Below are 22,346 nucleotides of genomic sequence, written 5' to 3'. Positions count from 1 at the left end.
GCCGGAGGACTAAATAAAGCTAGCAGAGGAAAATATTAGTCCTAACTCACCTCTAGAGAAATACCCCGAAAGGAGACAGAGGCCCCCCACATGTATTGGCGGTGAGTTAAGAAGAAATAACAAACGTAGTATGAAAATAGGTTTAGCAAATTTGAGGTCCACTTACTACATAGCAGAAGACAGAAAGGACACTTTCATGGTCAGCTGAAAACCCTATCAAAACACCATCCAGGAATTACTTTAAAACTCTGGCATTAACTCATAACACCAGAGTGGCAATTCCTATTCACAAGAGCTTTCCAGACACAGTAACGAAACTACAGCTGTGAACTGGAACAAAAATGCAAAAACAAACATGGACAAGAGTCCAACTTATCTAGTAGTTGTCTAGGAGCAGGAACAAGCACAGAGAGGCTTCTGATAACATTGTTGACCGGCAAGCAACTAACAGAGCAGCAAGGTTATATAGCGACTCCCACATCTTGATGGGAACAGGTGAACAGAGAAGATGAAGACACCAGTTCAATTCCACCAGTAGCCACCGGGGGAGCCCAGAATCCAAATTCACAACAAATGGCGCTATAAAAAATGAATAATAATAAAATAATAATAGTGCTTATCTGTATGGTGGAGAGCAAGTTCCTAGCTAAGTGGCAAGGCCTGTCAGGACCCTGAACATTTTTTATTACCTTTTGTGTATTACTGCCCTTTTCCAAGATGGCGTCTTTGGTCTCATGTGCACTGTGTCTTCCTGCTATAAAACTCCACCCCAGCCTTCAGTCTGTGCTAGAGAATTCTGCCTTGCATTCAGCTCCTGACTGATGACTCCCTGGCTATATACCTGCTCCTGTGAGCCTGTGTGGTGATCCTGCTACTCTGCTCTGAGTTCCTGCTGCTTATACCAGTTTCCAGTAATCCTCCTTCATCTGCTGCTTGTGTTTACCTCCATCTGCATTTGCTGGACATGTAAGCTGTTGCTGCTCTGCAAAAACCTGAGACTATTACTCAGGCCTCCCTGGTTGAGCTAAGATATTATTTGAACTGCCTTATAAGCATAGCTATCTGAGTTTGGACTAAAACAAGGACTTATTCATGTCAAGTATCCTCAAGAATAATTGTGCTTCATAGACTTTCTGCGTGATTGCATTTTCCTCTGAAGTTTCCTATAGACTGCTAAGCTGCATTTAATATTTACACCAAGTGTTGTGGACTTGAGTTTCTCTCTGCACCTGTTTGAATCACCGTGTGATAATATAGACTTTACCACTTATAAAACTGTGTCCTGTAGTTGTCTTGTTCCATGCAAAGAGTCTCCTGAGTTATCCCCTATAATTATTACAGGATACTCTAGCCATAAAAAAAAAGGGAGACTGCTGGAACAATGACTGCAGAGAGCAGATTAGAGGTGATTTCCATAATTAGATCACTGCAGAAAGATGTGGAAGGTTGGCAAAAGAAGTTTGGAAGCTTTGAACACAATCAACAAGTGTTTGGACAGACTTTGCAGGACTTAAGCACCCGCATGGCAGCCCAGGAAAACAAACTTGCTGTCCCAGTATGGACGGGCTTTTCAGGACATAAGCACGTAAATAGCTGCACAAGCGACTTTACCCTCTGGGCAACCGCCACTAGCTAGACCACCTAAGTTGCCCTATTCAGATTTAATGGTGATCGCGACAAATTTTGTGGCTTTGTGAATCAATGTATGCTATATTTTGATATGCATGCTGACCGTTTTCCTAATGATAGACCCAAAGTATTGTGTGTAATAATGCAGCTGACCGCACGAGTGCTCGCCTGGGCGAATCCAATGATTGAGTCTCGTGACCCACGGTTAAATAACTTGGATGATTTCTTGGCCGCTATGGCATTTATGTTTGATGACCCTAATCGCCGTGCACCTGCTGAATCTGCTTTATTGTCTTTGCGCCAGGCTAAACGTTCTGTTATTGAGTATATGCTACTGAATTCAGGAGATTAGCGGTAGATACCAATTGGGACAGTTATGCACAATTGCCTATTTTTAAAAGGGGTCTGTCTAGTATTGTAAAAGATGAACTAGCTCGCTCTGAGTCACCACAAGAGCTAGAGACATTTATACAGCATTGTGTGCGCATAGACATTCGCCTTACTGAGCGTAGGCAGGAGAAGTTTGCTGCATATAAATGTATTTATAACTTTTCCTTTCCTTCTAAAGAGCCTGCAGGTTAAACATCTCGGGAGGAGGAGGCGGTGCCCATGCAAATTGATTCTGTTCAGAGGCGCGAGATCAATGAGCGCCAAGAGCATCGCCTTTGTGAAAGTCTATGTTTCTACTGCGGCCAGTCTGACCACTTCTTGATCAATTGTCCTAAGTGCCCTAGAGGGCCTGACAAGGTGCTAGCAGCAGTAGGGGAGTATGACAACTGTGATGATGAATCTGACATCTCTGTATGTAGCCTGCCTTTAAATGCTTTATTCCATTCACTTTCTATGACTTCACCCCCCAAGGAGCTTAAGGAAAAGAACTCTCACTGTTCTCTCCCTATTCAGATCCTGTGTTCAGGACAGTGGATTTCCAGTGCAGCTATGATTGACTCTGGTGCAGGTGGCAATTTCATGGATATCGCATTTGCCAAGGAACTGTCATGTTGGACGCTGTTCACACAAGGGCGTCTGACAGACAGCGGTAATTCCTCATTCGTCCACTATATGCTCAGTGGCGCCGGTTAGATTTGATCCAGATTATCCGGGGTTAATCTGGCTGGTACTTGGGTTGAAGGCTGAGTCACGCCCACTGCCTTTAAATAGTTTTGATGGGCTTTGGGCGTCACCGATTATAGCTTGTGTCTTGTGCCTGGTGATCTCGGTTTGGAGTGGTGTTCTTGGAGAGGAAATATTGTATCTGGTGGTGTATTATCCTTTGTCATATTTCTCCTTCCTATTTTTGTATTCCATGGATCCCATGACTTCCATAACCCGCCAGTTGGAGGCGCTATCTTTGCAGGTCACTGAGCTGAAGGGGGCAGTCCAGCAACAGGGTCTAGTAATATCTATTGTGCAAGCTGAATCTGCAGGCAGAGTTGCTGAGCCAAAGTTTCCTTTGCCTGAAAAGTTTGCTGGTGAACGCAGTAAATTTGTTACTTTTCGTGAATCTTGTAAACTATATTTTCGTATTTTCTCAGGTAATGAGGCTCAGCGTGTGGGTCTGGTGTTGTCATTACTGAACGGGGATCCTCAAGCATGGGCGTTTTCTTTACCATCTGATTCTGCTGCATATAACTCAGTGGAGAGGTTTTTTTCTGCTCTTGGACTCATTTATGAGGATCCTGACAGAATGGGTCTAGCAGAATCTAAAATTCACACTATTTGCCAGTGGGAGCGTATGGCAGAGGATTACTGTTCTGAATTTCGCCGCTGGGCGCTAGACACACAGTGGAATGATCCTGCGCTGCGGAGTCAGTTTGTTCATGGGGTTTCAGGAAGGGTTAAAAAAGCCCTTCTGATGTATGAGACTCCTGCTTCTCTAGAATCCGCTATGAGTCTTGTTATCCATATTGATCGCCGTCTGCGTCAGGGGGTGCAAGAGACGCCGCCTATGGGAGAGAGCGTAGGCACACGTGAGGTTGCTGCAGGTGAGCCCACGGAGCCTATGCAAATCGCAGGGGTGTCACATGTGAAGCATCATACCCCTTTGCTCAGGAAGCAGAGAGCCTGTTTTTGCTGTGGTAAAACTGGTCATTATGTTAATACTTGTCCTCTGCTATCTAAGAAAAGTGCAACGGCGGAAAAACTACTAAGCTCAGAGGGTGTGGAGGAGGCCGATCTGAGCTTATGCATATCCTCCATAGTGGTTTCTCAATGCATGCTCCCTGCCAAGGTTGTGGTCGCGGGCAGAAAGCTACCTATTACTGTGTTTGTGGATAGTGGTTCTGCCACTAACCTCATTGATGAGGAGTTTGCGCGCACAGCCGGTTTCAGGATTGAAAAACTGCCTCATACCATCCGGGTGGTCACCATCAATGCCGCTCCTCTCCCACAGGGGGAGATTACTGAGTTTGTGGCTGAGGTTAAACTCCACATTGGGGTCCTACATGCGGAGCAAGTTACATGTAAGGTGCTCAGTAATCTTCCTGCTCAAATGGTTCGGGGTTTTCCATGGTTGGCTGTGCACAACCCGGTGATTGACTGGAAAACTCAGGACATCATCCAGTGGAGCGGATTCTGCCAGGAGAATTGCCTGGCCATGTGTGTGTCTGTTGTGACTTCTAGTATTCCTGAGTCTCTGCTGGATTTCGCAGATGTGTTTTCTGAGAAGGGTTGTTCAGAATTGCCACCACATCATCCCTATGACTGCGCTATTAGGCTAAAACCAGGGTCCAAATTGCCGAAAGCCAGGATGTTTAACATCTCTGGTCCTGAGAGGCAAGCCTTAAAAGACTACATCGCTGAGAGTCTGAGCAACGGGCACATCAGGCCTTCGTCCTCACCTGTGGCAGCGGGGTTTTTCTTCATTAAGAAGAAAGATGGCGGATTACGCCCGTGTCTGGATTTCAGGGAGTTAAACCAGATTACGGTTCGTGACCCATACCCTATGCCACTGATACCTGATCTGTTCAATCAGGTGGCTGGTGCTAGTACTCCTGAGGGTCATTTTGAAAATCTAGTGATGCCATTTGGTTTGACAAACGCGCCTGCTGTTTTTCAGCATTTCATAAACGATGTGTTCTCTCATGTCATGGGAAAATTCGTTATTGTGTACCTTGATGAAATTCTCATCTATTCATGCGACCGTGATACTCATTTAGAGCATGTTAGGCAGGTGTTACAGCTGCTCAGAGAGAATAAGCTCTATGCTAAACTGGAGAAATGTGTATTTTCGGTTCAGGAGTTGCCTTTCTTGGGTTATATTGTGTCCGCTTCAGGGTTCAAAATGGACGCCGCTAAGGTGCAAGCAGTGCTGCATTGGGAACGTCCTGATAGCCTAAAAGCGCTCCAGCGGTTCCTGGGGTTTTCTAACTATTATAGAAAGTTTATTAAAAATTTCTCTATCATTGCTAAACCGCTCACTGACATGAAAAAAAAAAGGTACCGATTTCTCCGCCTGGTCTGAGGCTGCTGTGCACGCATTCGAGTTTATGAAAAACAGTTTTGCTTCAGCTCCCATTCTGGTGCAACCGGATGTATCGAAACCATTTACTGTGGAAGTCGATGCATCTGAGGTTGGAGTGGGGGCGGTGCTGTCTCAAGGCTCATCCTTGAGTGACTTGCGTCCATGCGCCTATTTCTCCAAGAAACTGTCGCCCGCCGAACGTAACTACGATATAGGCAACAGGGAGTTGTTGGCTATCAAGTTGGCTTTTGAGGAATGGCGACACTTTTTGGAGGGGTCGGTTCACCAGGTTACTGTTATTACTGACCATAAGAATCTGCTGTATTTGGAGTCAGCCAAGCAGGCTCGCTGGGCATTGTTTTTCACGCGGTTCAACTTTTTTGTCACCGACCTGGGTCTAAAAACACTAAGGCGGATGCTTTGTCCAGGTGAGGGGAGAACCTCAGGAAGAACAGGTACCCATCCTCCAAAAGTGTGTAGTGCTCTCGGCTCTCACAACCGAGGCTGAGATTGCCAAGGCTCAGGAGGAGGTACCACCTGAGCTTCCTGTTAACAAATCCTTTGTACTGCTCCATCTTCACCTAAAGGTGTTGGGTGAGCATCATGATGCTGTCCTGGCTGGCCATCCAGGGGTAAGGGGTACATTGGAGCTGGTGTCACGTCGGTTTTGGTGGCCCAAAATCTGACAGGACGTGGTCTCATACGTGTCAGCATGTACCACGTGCGCTAGGGCTAAGATGCCTCGCTCCCGTCCTGCTGGCACACTACTTCCTCTCGAGGTACCCAGTAGGCCATGGACGGAGATCTCCATGGATTTTATCACAGACTTGCCCTCCTCAGCTGGGAACACGGTCATCTTGGTGATTGTTGATCGTTTCTCAAAAATGTTGCACTTTGTGTCTTTGCCTTTGTTGCCTAACGCTAAGACTCTGGCTCAGGTATTTGTGCAGGAGGTGGTCAGACTTCACGGGGTCCCATCTGACATCGTGTCTGATAGGGGTACTCAGTTTGTGGGAAAATTTTGGAAAGCATTTTGCTCATGGCTGGGGATCAAGTTGTCGCATTCTTCGGCGTTTCATCCTCAGTCAAATGGTTAGACCGAGCGTATGAACCAAAATTTGGAGCAGTACTTACGCTAATTTGTTTCCGACAACCAGGAGGAGTGGTCGACGTTCCTTCTTTTGGCTGAGTTTGCCATAAATAATCACCGCCAGTAATATTCTGGGGAGTCTCCGTTCTTTTGTGTTTATGGGCATCATCCTCAATTTTGTACTTTGAGTCAGGGGGCTCTTCCGGCGTTCTGGAGGAGGACATGTTAGGAGCACAACTGTCATCCGTCTGGAGGAAAGTGAAAAAGCGCCTGTTGAGCGTGGGTGCAAGGTACAAACGTGTGGCTGACAGTATACGTGTGCCAGGTCCGGACCTGAGTGTGGGTGACTGGGTGTGATTGTCCACAAAAAACATAAGACTTAAAATACCATCCCTTAAATTGGGTCCTAGGTTTATTGGTCCGTTTAGGGTCGCCACCATCATTAACCCGGTAGCCTACCGATTGGAGCTCCCTACAGTATATACCGTAAGATTCACAACGTGATCCACAGATCGTTATTAAAAAAGGTGGTGGGTTCTGTGGATGCGGTGCCGATGCCTCCTCCAGTCTTGGTGATGGCAATTTAGAGTTTGAAGTCTCCAAGGTGGTTGACTCTCATGTGGTGCGCCGCACATTACAGTACTTGGTACAATGGCGTGGTTATAGGCCGGAGGAGAGGTCTTGGGTACCAGCTTCGGACATACATGTGGACCGGCTGGTCAGTACGTTTCACCACTGCCATCCGGACAAGTCGGGTCCTATAAGTCTTGAGGGCCCTGGGGTCCCTCGTGGAAGGCGGGGTACTGTCATGTCGGACGCTGTTCACACTAGGGCGTCCGACAGACAGCGGTAATTCCTCATTCGTCCACTATATGCTCAGTGGCGCTGGTTAGATTTGATCCAGATTATCCGGGGTTAATCTGGCTGGTACTTGGGTTGAAGGCTGAATCACGCCCACCGCCTTTAAATAGTTTTGCTGGGCTTTGGGCGTCGCCGATTATAGCTTGTGTCTTGTGCCTGGTGATCTCGGTTCGGAGTGGTGTTCTTGGAGAGGAAATATTGTATCTGGGGGTGTATTATCCTTTGTCATATTTCTCCTTCTTATATTTGTAGTCTACCCAGTATCCCCGTGAGAGGAACATGGTATTGAAATTCAGCAAAGAGCTTCTCCAATTACCATGGAAACAGTGGATGAGTCACCTTTAATTTCTGGGCCTGTGAATCAGGAGACCGTACCCCTTGAAATTGTGTTGGAGCCTAATCATCAGGAGCAACTTTCTTTCTTGCTAATTTCTTCTCATTTTCCTGTGATTTTAGGCATTCCTTGGTTGCGTTCTCAGAACCCAATTATCATCTGGGAGACCAAGGAGATTATTATTCCAACAAGGAGCAACTCAGCGTTAACAGAAGCTGTCCCTGAGTCCACGGCTACGGAACCACATGTACAGGTATTTTCTTTACCTCCAGCATATAAAGAGTTCCCTGACATCTGTGACAAGAAGAATGCAGATCAGCTTCCTCCACAGAGGCATTATGACTGTCCCATTGAGCTGCTTCCTGGGGCAGCTATTCCTTTTGGTAACGTATACCCACCTGAGCTTCAAGCCTTAAAGGAGTATATTGATGAAAATCTGGCCAAAGGCTTCATACGTCCTTCTTCCTCACCAGGAGGGGCACCTATATTTTTTGTAAAAAAGAAGGATGGGACCCTGAGACCCTGTGTTGACTATCAGGAACTCAAGGTAACCGTACGAAACCGTTACCCTTTGCCTCTGATTCCCGAATTACTGGAAAGCGTCCGCCATGCTAATGTGTTCTCTAAACTGGATCTTCATGGGGCTTATAATATGGTGCGCATTCGTCCAGGGGATGAGTGGAAGACAGCATTCAGATGCCGGTATGGACACTTTGAATATCTTGTGATGCCCTTCGGGCTTTGTAACGCCCCTGCAATGTTTCAACATCTTGCTAATGACATTTTCAGAGATTTGTTGGACCAATTTGTGGTGATCAATTTGGACGATATATTAATCTTTTCTGACTCTCTACAGGAACATGAAGAACATGTCAAAACTGTTTTACGACGTCTGAAAGAGTACCATCTGTATATTAAGCCGGAGAAATGCGAGTTCCATCGTTCTAAGATACAGTTCTTAGGTTATATCATCTCTCCCCAAGGGCTGAACATGGAATCTGGTAAGATTCAGGCTATCCTTGACTGGCCAGTACCCAAGAACGTTAAGGATGTCCAACGTTTTATTGGTTTTGCAAATTTCTACAGACGCTTCATTCGAAATTTTTCTGATATTCTCCATCCCATTACTTCCTTGACAAGGAAGGAAAAGCCCTTTAAGGGGGTCATCACAGGCTCAAGAAGCTTTTGATCGGCTTAAGATCTATTTCACATCAGCACCGCTGTTGATACATCCAGATCCAACACTTTCTTTCATTGTGGAGGTGGATGCTTCTGATAATGCTTTGGGGGCTATTCTCTCCCAAAGAACTGGAGAGAAGGGTCTGCTACATCCTTGTGCTTTCTTTTCCCGTAGACTAACCTCATCAGAGAAGAATTACGACGTGGGAGACAAGAAATTGCTGGCTATTATTGCGGCTTTCAAAGAATGGAGGCATCATCTGCAAGGAGCTGCACAACAGATCATAGTGCTAACTGACCATCGAAATTTAGAGTTCCTTAGATCCGCTAGATGTCTTTCTCCTCGTCAGGCTCATTGGAACTTATTTTTAAATCAATTTAACTTTGTTATCTCGTACCGTCCAGGTTCTCGTAGTGGGAAGGCTGATGCTTTATCCCGAATCCATGCTGCGGATTCCGTACCTGGAGCCCTGTCCAAGACCATTCTATCTGATGCCAATTTCATCGGAGTTATCCACGATCAGGATTTGCGGAAGGAGTGCAGGGAGGCCTATGACGGTGATGTATTTCTGGCCAACCCACCTGTGGATATTAATCTTGTCTTTAAGGGTGGCATGTGGTTCAGAGATCGAAGTATCTACGTCCCTGAGGTCATCTGTCTGCAGATCCTCAAGTTGGTAGATGACTCCAAGTACCAGTGGGGGGGTCACAGGGGGGTACAGAAGACACAAGAGTTCCTGAGCTGATTCTTCTGGTGGCCAATTTGCATGGAGGATACCAAGGACGATGTTCTCTCTTGCAAGGTATGTGCTCGTTACAACACTCCTCATGTGGCACCTACGGGTCTTCTACAACCATTACCTGTTCCGTCCCGCCCTTGGGGGGTCTATATCAATGGACTTTATTGTGGAGCTGCCTACATCGGGGGACACGAATACAATCAAGGTGGTAGTTGATCGCCTGACTAAAGCTGCTCATTTTGTTCTGTGCACCAGCCTCCCCTCAGCTAAAGATACAGTGAACTTGGTTATACAGAATGTCTTTCGGTTGCATGGGGTTCCGGATGAGATCATCTCTGACCGTGGAGTACAGTTCACTTCAAGATTCTGGAAGGGGTTTTGCTCTGCACTCAATATTAATGTCTGTCTCTCTTCCGCTTATCATCCCCAGACAAATGGTCAGACTGAGCGTACCAACCAAACGCTGGAACAATATCTAAGATGCTATGTCAGCCATCTCCAGGATGATTGGTTGGAGTTGCTGCCGTTAGCCGAATTTTCATATAACAATTCTCAGAGAGCCTCCACTAAATTTACACCTTTCTTTGCCAATCTGGGTTATCATCCGTGTATCTTACCTAGGTCTCTAATTAATTCTCCGGTTCCGGCAGTGGAGGAAAGGCTGACTACGATGAGGCAAAATCTGGAGGTTCTGAAGGAATCCCTGACCACAGCTCAAGAACATTATAAGAGATCGGCTGATAGATTCCGTAAACCTGCACCCATGTTCAAGGTAGGAGATTCCGTGTGGTTAGCAACTAAGAATTTGAAGTTAAACGTTCCTTCACAAAAACTTGGACAGAAATTCATTGGCCCTTTCAAGATCAACGGTATTGTGAGCTCTTTGGCCTGCCGGCTGAAGTTGCCTAGGACTATGAAGTTACATCCAGTTTTTCATGTATCTTTACTAAAGCCTGTATCTCCTAATACCTTCCAGGGACGTGTTGTGCCACCTCTGCAGCCTGTGGTGATTGATGGGCAAGAACAATTTGTGGTGGAGGAAATTGTTGATTCCAGGATTCGCAGAAATCGGCTCCAATATCTGATAAGATGGCAGGGATATCCCCCTGAGGAAGACTCTTGGGAACCTGTGGAAAACATCAATGCCCAACAGAAGATTTCTCGTTTTCATCAGAGATTCCCTAAGAAACCAGGTCCAGGATCGTCCTGAGGCCGCTTTTAAGGAGGGAGTAATGAACTCTGAACATTTTTTATTACCTTTTGTGCATTACTGCCCTTTTCTAAGATGGTGTCTTTGGCCTCATGTGCACTGTGTCTTCCTGCTATAAAACTCCACCCCAGCCTTCAGTCTGTGCTAGAGTATTCTGCCTTGCATCCAGCTCCTGACTGATGACTCCCTGGCTATATACCTGCTCCTGTAAACCTGTGTGGTGATCCTGCTACTCTGCTCTGAGTTCCTGCTGCATATACCAGTTTCCAGTAATCCTCCTTCATCTGCTGCTTGTGTTTACTTCCATCTGCATTTGCTGGACCTGTAAGCTGTTACTGCTCTGCAAAATCCTGAGACTATTACCCAGGCCTCCCTGGTTGAGCTAAGCTATTATTTGAACTGCCTTATAAGCATACTATCTGTGTTTGGACTAAAACAAGGACTTATTCGTGTCAAGTATCCTCAAGAATAATTGTGCTTCATAGACTTTCTGCGTGATTGCATTTTCCTCTGAAGTTTCCTATAGACTGCTAAGCTGCATTTAATATTTACTCCAAGTGTTGTGGACTTGAGTTTCTCTCTGCACCTGTTTGAATCACCATGTGATAATATAGACTTTACCACTTATAAAACTGTGTCCTGTAGTTGTCTTGTTCCATGCAAAGAGTCTCCTGAGTTATCCCCTATAATTATTACAAGGCCCATATGAGGTGGTGGAAAAACTGGGTGAAGTTAATTTCAAGGTATACAGCTGGGCCGAAGGAAGCCGCACCAAGTCTTATCGTGTGAACTTGCTAAAACCTTGGCAAGACCGAGAATCGCTGGACGCCCCTTGCCTGGGAGCCACTCCCAAAGCCACAATGGATAATGTCACTGTTGCAGAGACTCTTACGCCTACCCAGAGGCAACAGTGTCGGGAGCTGTTGCAGCAGAACCATGACCTGTTCTTGGAGCTTTCAGGACATACACAGGTGGTGGAGCATGACATGTTGACAGAACCGCATGTCAGGGTGAACCTCAAGCCCTATAGAATTCTGGAAGCATGTCAGGAGGGGCTTTCAAATGAGGTGAAGAGGATGCTAGATCTCGGGGAGATAGAGGAGTTGAAAAGTGGATGATCGAGTCCAGTCGTCCTCGTGCCAAAGCCTGATGGTGAGTGGTTCTTCTGTAATGACTACTGCAAGCTGAATGAAGTCTAAAGATTTGATGCATACCCGATATCTTATGTGGACGAGCTCATTGAGAGACTTGGTCCCGCAAGGTACATTACAACCCTAGACCTGAGGAAGGGCTATTGGTAATGTCCCATAGTATCAAGGAGAAGATGGCCTTCTCGATGCCTAGTGAGTGTTTTCAATAAACCAGAATGCTCTTCGGTCTGCAGAGGGCCCCGGTAACCTTCCAGAGGGCGATGGATCGGATCCTGACTCTGCATAAGTATGGCGCAGCATACCTCGATGACATTGTTGTTTTTAGCCCCGACTGGGCTAGTCATCTGCCAAAAGTACAGATGGTTCTGGATGCTTTAAGAAATGCGGGGTTCACCATAATTCTGAAAAAATATGGCAAGTACCTAGATTATGTCATTAGGAGGGGTGAAATTAAGCTTTAAATAAACAAGATTGAGGCGATTCAAGAGTGGCTGCAACCACTTTCCAAGAAGCAAGTGAGGGCGTTTCTTGGAATTGTGGGGTACTATCCGCTATTCAGTCTGAATTTTGCTATAATAGCCATGCCATTGATAGATCTTCTTAAAGGCACCTGTTAGAAAAAATAACACTTTCTTACTTTTTTAAGTAAGAGCACAGTGAGGATAGAAATGAAAGCAATATTCAATTGTGCGGATAAAACAAATCTTGTTTAAAGTTCATTCAAAAAATTGATTAGAAAAATGAAGAAAAGTTCAATGCACACAAAAATATGTATTAGATTATAGAAAAGAAAACAAGCATTCATTGGTTCCTACATATGGTCCTGAAGTTGATGTGGTCTGGGTTGGTGATTCTCAAGGTATGAGAGATATGTCTGAACAGGAGTTAGGTCGGTTAATGTACTATTTTGACCCATAGACTTACAGTACATTAGCTTCTATTTTTCCTGTCTCATAACCACATATGGTGATCTGCCACTATATTCATAGTCTCTACCATATTAGAAGAACACTAGTAACTTGGAATATGGAATATGCTTATTAGTTATTTGTACATTACCTCATTTTGAAATACTTAAGCCTATGGCCTATGACCTTTGGGAACCATTCACTGTCTCCAAATAGCCACATATTGACAGTTCTGACAAAAGCCCTATAGTTCTGACAGAGAACACATGTATCTACCAAAATCCTCAGATTAACTCAGTCACTCACTAACCAGAGTCTCTGCTCATATGTTAAGTAATTTATTTTTTTTTATTATTGAAATATTAATATTTTGCAGTCCACCCTAATTATGATTTGAGAAATATCATAATCAATCCTAAACTCATTCTTTCACCATTTGTATCACGTTCATTCTTTATTCTGGAAACCTTCGATCAACATGTTTTGAATGTCATCTGAATTTTCAAAACTATTGTAAAAATAAAAATTAAATCAGAGTTATATCTCTCTTAAAATATCCTCTTCCTTTTTCATTTGTCTTTATCTTTTTAGAAATTCTCTTAATTTTACACATAACTATTTGATACATTGATACACAGCAAAACCACAATAAATATACTAACAATCGGATTAGATAATACATTTCCTGCTGCCATTTTTGCTGAAGACTGTGACCAACTAGTTACTAATTTTCCTAAATTTCTCCACCAAGATGAGCCTGACATACTCATCCACTCATGTTCAATATCATTTAAATTCCCTTGCTCATGTCTGAATACAATTTCAGATTCTTTTAATTGCTTTGTTAACTCAATTAACAAACCCGTCTTTTTTTTATCTCATTTGCCCACAAATCCCAAGGAAAATTATTTATTTGTGACAATTTAAACTGTATCGGAAGGATTTTCAGGTTTCTTGAGCCTTTTGATGTAATATTAATACTTCCTCCCTTCTTTGTGAGAGTTCTCACATTTCCCTCAATACAATATAAACCTATTGTCAGACTTTCGGCATGTACACAAGATGAAAAGAATGCAGAAACAACTTATTTTTCTGACATAACTTGGAAACAAATCTTGTTAGGCTGCTTTCACACATCAGGTTTATTCATCCCGGCTGATTACGGCTCTTTTCAGAAAAACCGTAACCGGCAAAAATAAAAACCAGAACCGGTTTTTCCCCATAGACTTGTATTAGCGCCGGATTGTGCCGGATGGCCTAGCGTTCCTTCCATTTTTTTCCAGATCCGGCGAATGTTTCGATTCGTTTCGATTCCAGCGTCAGAAAAAAAGTCTACAGTAAGGTTTTTTTGTCTGCGGTGAAAAAACCGGAAGGGCCGAAACCGGCTCTTCCGGACTTTCGCTACAATGCATGTCTATGGACGCCGGAATGTGCCGGATCTGGAAAAAGGCGGATCCGGCGGCCTGATCCAGTTTTTTAATCTGAGCATGCTCAGAACCTATAGAGCTGCCCCAGGACACACACATATATATATATATATATATATATATATATATATATATATATATATATATATATATATAAGAATGCCATTGGGGCCCGCACTCATTTCCAGCCTTCCAGCAAGGGAGCCAACACCCTGCGACACCCTGCCTTCCAGCAAGAGCCTGCCTGCCAACTAGAGCCTGCCTGCCTTCCAGCAAGAGCCTAGCCTGCCTTCCAGCAAGAGCCTTGCCTGCCTGCCTTCCAGCAAGAGCCTAGCCTGCCTTCCAGCAAGATCCTAGCCTGCCTTCCAGCAAGAGCCTTGCCTGCCTGCCTTCCAGCAAGAGCCTAGCCTGCCTTCCAGCAAGAGCCAAGCCTGCCTTCCAGCGAGAGCCTTGCCTGCTTGCCTTCCAGCAAGAGCCTAGCCTGCCTTCCAGCAAGATCCTAGCCTGCCTTCCAGCAAGAGCCTTGCCTGCCCTCCAGCAAGAGCCTAGCCTGCCTTCCAGCAGGAGCCTAGCCTGCCTTCCAGCAAGATCCTAGCCTGCCTTCCAGCAAGAGCCTTGCCTGCCTGCCTTCCAGGAAGAGCCTAGCTTGCCTGCCTTCCAGCAAGAGCCTAGCCTGCCTGCCAGCAAGAGCCTAGCCTGCCTGCCTTCCAGCAAGAGCCTTGCCTGCCTGCCTTCCAGCAAGACCCTAGCCTGCCTGCCTTCCAGCAAGAGCCTAGCCTGCCTACATTCCACCAAGAGCCTTGCCTGCCTGCCTTCCAGCAAGAGCCTTGCCTGCCTGCCTTCCAGCAAGAGCCTTGCCTGCCTGCCTTCCAGCAAGAGCCTAGACTGCCTACCTTCCAGCAAGAGCCTATCCTGCCTGCCTTCCAGCAAGAGCCTAGCCTGCCTTCCAGCAAGAGCCTAGCCTGCCTGCCAGCAAGAGCCTAGCCTGCCTGCCTTCCAGCAAGAGCCTTGCCTGCCTGCCTTCCAGCAAGACCCTAGCCTGCCTGCCTTCCAGCAAGAGCCTAGCCTGCCTGCATTTCACCAAGAGTCTAGCCTGCCTGCATTTCACCAAGAGCCTGGCCTGCCTGCCTTCCAGCAAGAGCCTTGCCTGCCTGGCTTCCAGCAAGACCCTAGCCTACCTGCCTTCCAGCAAGAGCCTAGCCTGCCTACATTCCACAAAGAGCCTAGCCTGCCTGCCTTCGAGCAAGAGCCTAGCCTGCCTTCCAGCAAGAGCCTTGCCTGCCTGCCTTCCAGAAATAGCCTTGCCTGCCTGCCTTCCAGCAAGAACCTAGCCTGCCTTCCAGCAAGAGCCTAGCCTGCCTGCATTTCACCAAGAGTCTAGCCTGCCTGCCTTTCACCAAGAGCCTGGCCTGCCTGCCTTCCAGCAAGAGCCTTGCCTGCCTGGCTTCCAGCAAGACCCTAGCCTGCCTGCCTTCCAGCAAGAGCCTAGCCTGCCTACATTCCACCAAGAGCCTAGCCTGCCTGCCTTCCAGCAAGAGCCTAGCCTGCCTGCCTTCCAGCAGGAGCCTAGCCTGCCTGCCTTCCAGCAAGAGCCTAGCCTGCCTGCCTTCCAGCAAGAGCCTAGCCTGCCTGCCTTCCAGCAAGAGCCTAGCCTGCCTGCCTTCCAGCAAGACCATAGCCTGCCTGCCTTCCAGCAAGAGCATAGCCTGCCTACATTCCACAAAGAGCCTAGCCTGCCTGCCTTCCAGCGAGAGCCTAGCCTGCCTGCCTTCCAGCAAGAGCCTATCCTGCCTGCCTTCCAGCAAGAGCCTAGCCTGCCCGCCTTCCAGCAAGAGCCTTGCCTGCCTGCCAGCAAGAGCCTAGCCTGCCAGCAAGAGCCTAGCCTGCCTGCCAACCAGAACCTACCTGCCATCAGCCATGTCTTCTTTTGAAAGCCCTTCCTCTAGTCAGCAGCGCATTGAGGTGAATATATCTTTTGTATATAATTTCTCGCTCAAGCTCTCGCGCTCTCTGTCTTGTTTTCTCCCTAGCTGTCTAGCTCACTCTCTCTTTGTCTAGCTCTCTCTCTCTCTCTGTCTCGCTCTCTCTCTGTATGTATATATATATATATATATATTTCACCATCTTTCATTTTTGTAGGAAGCTGCTGCTGCAGAAGAGGTGCTTCCAGAAGAAGACCGAAGGGGTGGAGAAAGATCTGGAGCGGGATCACAATTGGTATGTTTCTTTCATGCATCGCGGAACCACAAACCACACACTACACCCAACACATAAAAGCAAAATATTACAGAAAGAACAATGCACACAACACACAGAAACAGATCATTGAACACATCGCACAACATGAACATAATGATCATTATAGATATCAAAATGTACACAACACATAAAAAGGCAAACTACAAGCACATAATTGTTATGTTTTTCTTCAGATTCTGGTGCTCCATCAAGAGGTCCTCCAAGTGGCTCCCAGGGTCGTCGGCGTGAGAGTCGTAGAAGGTACGAAAGGCTAGCACTCGACTGTTGAGGATATGACGGTGCAAGTGAACGGAACCAGTAGTCCCATGAACCATCCAAATATATAATCACTGCACACGTACTATGGAATATGCTTGATGCAGGTGAACAAGTTTATTGAAATAATTGTTGCAGTAAGGTGAACTGAAGAAGCGATAGGCGTAAATGACGTTTCGGCCAGCTCGTGGCCTTGATCACATCATCGCTAAAAATAAATCATACAAAAAGTAATGAATAACTATATACAAAAAGTAATAAATAACAATATACAAAACATCTACATATATACAATTCTAGAATACATGTCAAAACACCATAGTCAGAGTGATTCATATGATGCCAAAACTAGTACATCTACCATGTATGGTGAAATGGACGAAAAATAGAACAACCAGGAGAACTGGAGGTAGATATGGCGTGCATTGGAGCTGGAGAATAAGGAGATGATAAACATAATGTAACATAATGTAACATACCCTGGTGAAAGGTTCCTTGTATACTGCCGTATTAGAGTGTTTACTAAGGGTATCAGCCAAAGATAGAGGAATAAGGTAATCCTATAAAGAATGATGGAATATAGTCAGTAGTGGCCATGGTACAGGAAGGCTGTAACGTACTCGCAGATCTATACTTTTGCTGCTACTCATAAACGTGACCGTATGATGTAAAATGGGGCATACGTGCACCCATTGCTGTAAAACAGACAGGAATACGATATCCGCTAGGTTCATAATGAGGGGACTACGGTATACTTGCCAATTGAGTGCCTTTGTTGTAACAATTGCACCAGGCTGGTCGTCGTAGTATGCGGCACCTGTATAGGTATGGCTATGGGGATATACAGACATATAGTGAGATGAATCTGTAGGTTCAGTTCATAAAAGGTCAGAACAGAGAACTATAGTATACTTGCCAATGTGATTTTAATGTTGTATGTTCTATAGTCCATCAGATGCCCCGAATAAATGGATCGTGTACATAAGTATAGCTGTGGGAATAGACATACACGGGGTAAATGAGTAGTCAGATAGGCTTATAAGGTAATTGTATGTTATGTGCGCTACCTGCCAGTATGCAGACCCAGTCCTGGCCCAATTATACGGATCCCCTGCTCTAGAATCAGTGAGAGCTGTGGTGCACGGATGTTTTGCTATAAGAGAAAAAGATGTAAGGATGGGGTTTAATGGATGTCCCGAGTAACTTATCTGGTAAGTGAAGTCTCACATCCGCAGTCCGCTGGTGGCGTTCGTGGCTGGGAGGCAGCGTAGGTGGCCAAATGGAGGATGCAGACACAGACAGTGTCGTTGCTGAGGAATGGCTGCCATGTTCAGTCTGGCAGTACTCTATAAAGCCCCGGCCGGTCAGCTGACCGGATGTGATATGGGACGCCCACGCATGCGCTATTGGTATAGGATCCTGGGAGATGAGGAGCCCGACATATCCGACGCCTGCGCAGTGCACAAAAGGCCAGTGTGCGCTTGTTTACAAGGCAGAGGGAGAAATCTGTGTCCATATTGCAGCAGGAGCTGCAAGATGGCGCCCGCGCATGCGCAATGCGTATTGTGGGTTGGACTGTCACGGAGGTAGAATGGATGTGTGACGTAGCAGTGTTGTGTACGCTACAGAGTGCCTATACTGCACAAAACAGATAAGAAAGGGGATGCACCAGCGTTACTAAAAGGGAGGCGCTGGACAGGCCGAGTATGTCACGCTACTGTATAAGATGCTGATTCTAAGAAAAAACTCTGCAGATACATAGTGAATATACATACATTTATAAATACATGGTAGGAGTCCAAACTGAAAAAGGAAATAAGAAATAAAGGAAAATAATAAATGAATGAAATAAAAGCGGAACTAAGGGAAAATGAATGAGGGAGACTGAAATGAAAAGAAGATTTCTATGGGATAAAAAATGGGGTATAAAGGGAAAATGAAGAAATAAATTTGAAAAAATATATATCTGAAAAAAATGAATGAACAAATAATTAAAAAATAATAAAAAAATAATAAAATAATAAAATAAAAAAATTAATGGGATGTAAGTCAAGGAACCCAGGGTGTATGAGTCTTACCATCTCGAAAGTGCACGCTGTCGAAGCTATCAGTGCAGTGGCTCAACTCGTCTAGGAAAAATAGATAAGGTTGTTTATGTTAGCCAATCAATCTCACGATTTAACCCCCTTGGGTGGAGGGTATCTAGGGTATAAATCCAAAATGTTTCCCTTTGCTTTAAGAGTTGGATGTGGTTGCCACCCCTTCTCGGGCGGGGTACTTTTTCAACTATCTGAAACCTGAGTTGGGCGATATTGTGTCTCGCTTCCTTAAAATGTGCAGGTAAAGGTAGCCATAACTTCTCACGCCTGATGGTAGATTTGTGGCTGGATATTCGATCCCTAATCGCCTGGGTGGTCTCCCCCACATATAACAACCCACACGGGCATTTTATAATATACACCACAAAGCTTGTTGCGCAGGTGTAATAATCCTTAATGGGATATGATTTCCCAGTCCGTGGATGGATTACTTCGTTGCCTTTAATGATGTTTGAGCAACTCATACAACTCAAGCAGGGAAAGGTGCCCGTTCTTCTTTGGTCAGTCAGGGTTCTGGTAAGTGGTGGTTTATGTGACCCTAGATCAGCTCTTACCACCTTGTCTCGTATGTTCCTGGGTCGTCTGGTACACATTAATGGAGGATCCCTAAAGATAGATATATTGGGATAGGCCTTAATGAGGAGGGGCCAATGTCCTCGAATGAGATTGTGTATTTTGTGCATAGTAGGATGGTGGTTATGTACAAAAGGGAGTCTTGGGTTTTTTTGTACGCTAACCGCCCCATCATCTGGGTCACTAGTGGCTCGAGGTGATTCCATCTGGAGAAGGTTGGATGGGTAATTGCGGGCTTCAAATTTTTGTGCCATTTCCCGTATTCTGGTCTCTCTAGTTGGGGGGTCTGAAACGATTCTGGTGACCCTTTTAAATTGTGATCTGGGAAGGCTGTTTTTGATCGATTTAGGATGACAGCTGTTGTATAGCAAAAGGCTGTTACAATCAGTCGGTTTCGTGTAGATATCCGTGCTAAGATAGCCGTTGACATCCTTGAGTACCTTAGTGTCTAGGAATGTTACCTCGTTACTGTGGTGTATCAGTGTAAAAGACAGCTCTGACCTAACAGCATTGATGGTAGCATAGAATTCAAGGAGACTTGTTAGGTCTCCTTGCCATATACAAAAAATATCATCTATGTACCTATACCAGGTACGTGCGTGCTTCTGAAAGGCGGGGTCTGGGTATACGTGTTCTTTTTCGAACCGGTCCATGTACAGATTGGCATAAGCTGGGGCCACATTTGACCCCATGGCAGTACCACATATCTGTACGAAAAAATCGTCCTCAAATAGAAAGAAATTCTCTCTAAGTACTAGGTTTAATAAGTCTGTACACAGTTCCTGGGAACATTTGTCCACGTTGGCATCATTGAGTGTCAGAGATACTGCCTCGATCCCCTTATCATGAGTGATTGACGTATACAGACTATTTACGTCAAAGGTGCATAGGATGCTAGCGCATGGGATATTGTTGATATTACGTATTTTTTTAAGGAAATCTCCAGTATCTAATATGAACGATTTTGTAAGTTTGGTATATGGTGTGAGTAGTTTTTCCAAAAACATGGACAAAGGATTTAATATTGAATCAGTTGAAGCCACTATAGGGCGACCGGGGGGATTCTGGAGATTCTTATGGATCTTAGGTAAAATGTAAATTACAGGAGTCACCGGATGGTTATTGGTAAGGTATGCTTTGGTTTTATTGTCAATAGTTTTCAATAGTAAGTGTTTATCCAACACCCCCTTGATTTTTCGTTGTATGGAATAGGTTGGATCGGTCTGTAATATTTTATACGTAGTTGTGTCAGAGAGCTGTCTTCTCACCTCGCTCACATAGAAGCTCTTATCCATGACAACGATAGCTCCCCCCTTGTCCGCTGGTTTAATGATGATATTCTTGTTCTCACTAAGTGAGTCCAAGGCCTGTTTTTCCAGGGGATCAAGATTGTGGCGGACAGGGAGGAAGCCTAATCGCCGTTCATGAAGTGTCTTTTTAACATCTCTGTCAAGTAGATTAACAAAGGCCTCTACCGCGTGATTAGATTTAGGTGGAATGAAAGTGCTGCGATTGCGTAAGCCAAGCTGCTCAATAGTAATGGTGGGTCTCTCTGTTTGGGCCGGTGTAGAAACAGGTCTAAGGGGATTAGTGGATTCCTCAAAGTGTACTTTGAGCCTAATACTTCTATAGAACCGTTGTAAATCCCTCTCCACTTGGAAAGAATCCCATTTTGGGGTGGGACAGAATGATAGACCCATATTCAAGACCTTCAGTTCTAGAGGAGAAAGGGTATAGTTAGAGATATTGACTACAGAGTTTGGACTCCTACCTGAGATCTGAGCGTCATGTGACGATCCCCGTCTCTTCTTCCTGGACCTCCGGGTATAGCCTTTTGCTATACAACAGCTGTCATCCTAAATCGATCAAAAACAGCCTTCCCAGATCACAATTTAAAAGGGTCACCAGAATCGTTTCAGACCCCCCAACTAGAGAGACCAGAATACGGGAAATGGCACAAAAATTTGAAGCCCGCAATTACCCATCCAACCTTCTCCAGATGGAATCACCTCGAGCCACTAGTGACCCAGATGATGGGGCGGTTAGCGTACAAAAAAACCCAAGACTCCCTTTTGTACATAACCACCATCCTACTATGCACAAAATACACAATCTCATTCGAGGACATTGGCCCCTCCTCATTAAGGCCTATCCCAATATATCTATCTTTAGGGATCCTCCATTAATGTGTACCAGACGACCCAGGAACATACGAGACAAGGTGGTAAGAGCTGATCTAGGGTCACATAAACCACCACTTACCAGAACCCTGACTGACCAAAGAAGAACGGGCACCTTTCCCTGCTTGAGTTGTATGAGTTGCTCAAACATCATTAAAGGCAACGAAGTAATCCATCCACGGACTGGGAAATCATATCCCATTAAGGATTATTACACCTGCGCAACAAGCTTTGTGGTGTATATTATAAAATGCCCGTGTGGGTTGTTATATGTGGGGGAGACCACCCAGGCGATTAGGGATCGAATATCCAGCCACAAATCTACCATCAGGCGTGAGAAGTTATGGCTACCTTTACCTGCACATTTTAAGGAAGCGAGACACAATATCGCCCAACTCAGGTTTCAGATAGTTGAAAAAGTACCCCGCCCGAGAAGGGGTGGCAACCACATCCAACTCTTAAAGCAAAGGGAAACATTTTGGATTTATACCCTAGATACCCTCCACCCAAGGGGGTTAAATCGTGAGATTGATTGGCTAACATAAACAACCTTATCTATTTTTCCTAGACGAGTTGAGCCACTGCACTGATAGCTTCGACAGCGTGCACTTTCGAGATGGTAAGACTCATACACCCTGGGTTCCTTGACTTACATCCCATTAATTTTTTTATTTTATTATTTTATTATTTTTTTATTATTTTTTTAATTATTTTTTCATTCATTTTTTTCAGATATATATTTTTTCAAATTTATTTCTTCATTTTCCCTTTATACCCCATTCTTTATCCCATAGAAATCTTCTTTTCATTTCAGTCTCCCTCATTCATTTTCCCTTAGTTCCGCTTTTATTTCATTCATTTATTATTTTCCTTTATTTCTTATTTCCTTTTTCAGTTTGGACTCCTACCATGTATTTATAAATGTATGTATATTCACTATGTATCTGCAGAGTTTTTTCTTAGAATCAGCATCTTATACAGTAGCGTG

General features: G+C 45.1%; 1 protein-coding gene and 1 long non-coding RNA gene across 3 annotated transcripts in view; both read right to left on the bottom strand.

Annotated features, from left to right (window-relative positions):
- Nucleotides 1-12,344: 12,344 nt before the first annotated feature.
- LOC143766634 (gastrula zinc finger protein XlCGF66.1-like) overlaps nucleotides 12,345-22,346 on the bottom strand; it is an 80,964-nt gene continuing 70,962 nt past the window's right edge. For both annotated transcript variants that reach the window (XM_077254439.1, XM_077254440.1), the window contains exon 8: nucleotides 12,345-12,559. The gene's annotated coding sequence lies outside the window, so the exon portion shown is untranslated. The remainder of the gene's footprint in view (nucleotides 12,560-22,346) is intronic.
- On the bottom strand, nucleotides 17,571-20,993 carry LOC143769339 (uncharacterized). The gene is made up of 3 exons (XR_013214358.1): nucleotides 20,950-20,993; nucleotides 18,585-18,635; nucleotides 17,571-17,659 (listed from the first exon to the last, which is right to left on the bottom strand). It is a non-coding gene; the product is annotated as an uncharacterized LOC143769339 (long non-coding RNA).

The sequence above is a fragment of the Ranitomeya variabilis genome, chromosome 4 (genome assembly GCF_051348905.1).
Source record: "Ranitomeya variabilis isolate aRanVar5 chromosome 4, aRanVar5.hap1, whole genome shotgun sequence".
Taxonomy (NCBI): Eukaryota; Metazoa; Chordata; class Amphibia; order Anura; family Dendrobatidae; genus Ranitomeya; species Ranitomeya variabilis.
This window is presented reverse-complemented; position numbering and strand designations above follow the sequence as displayed.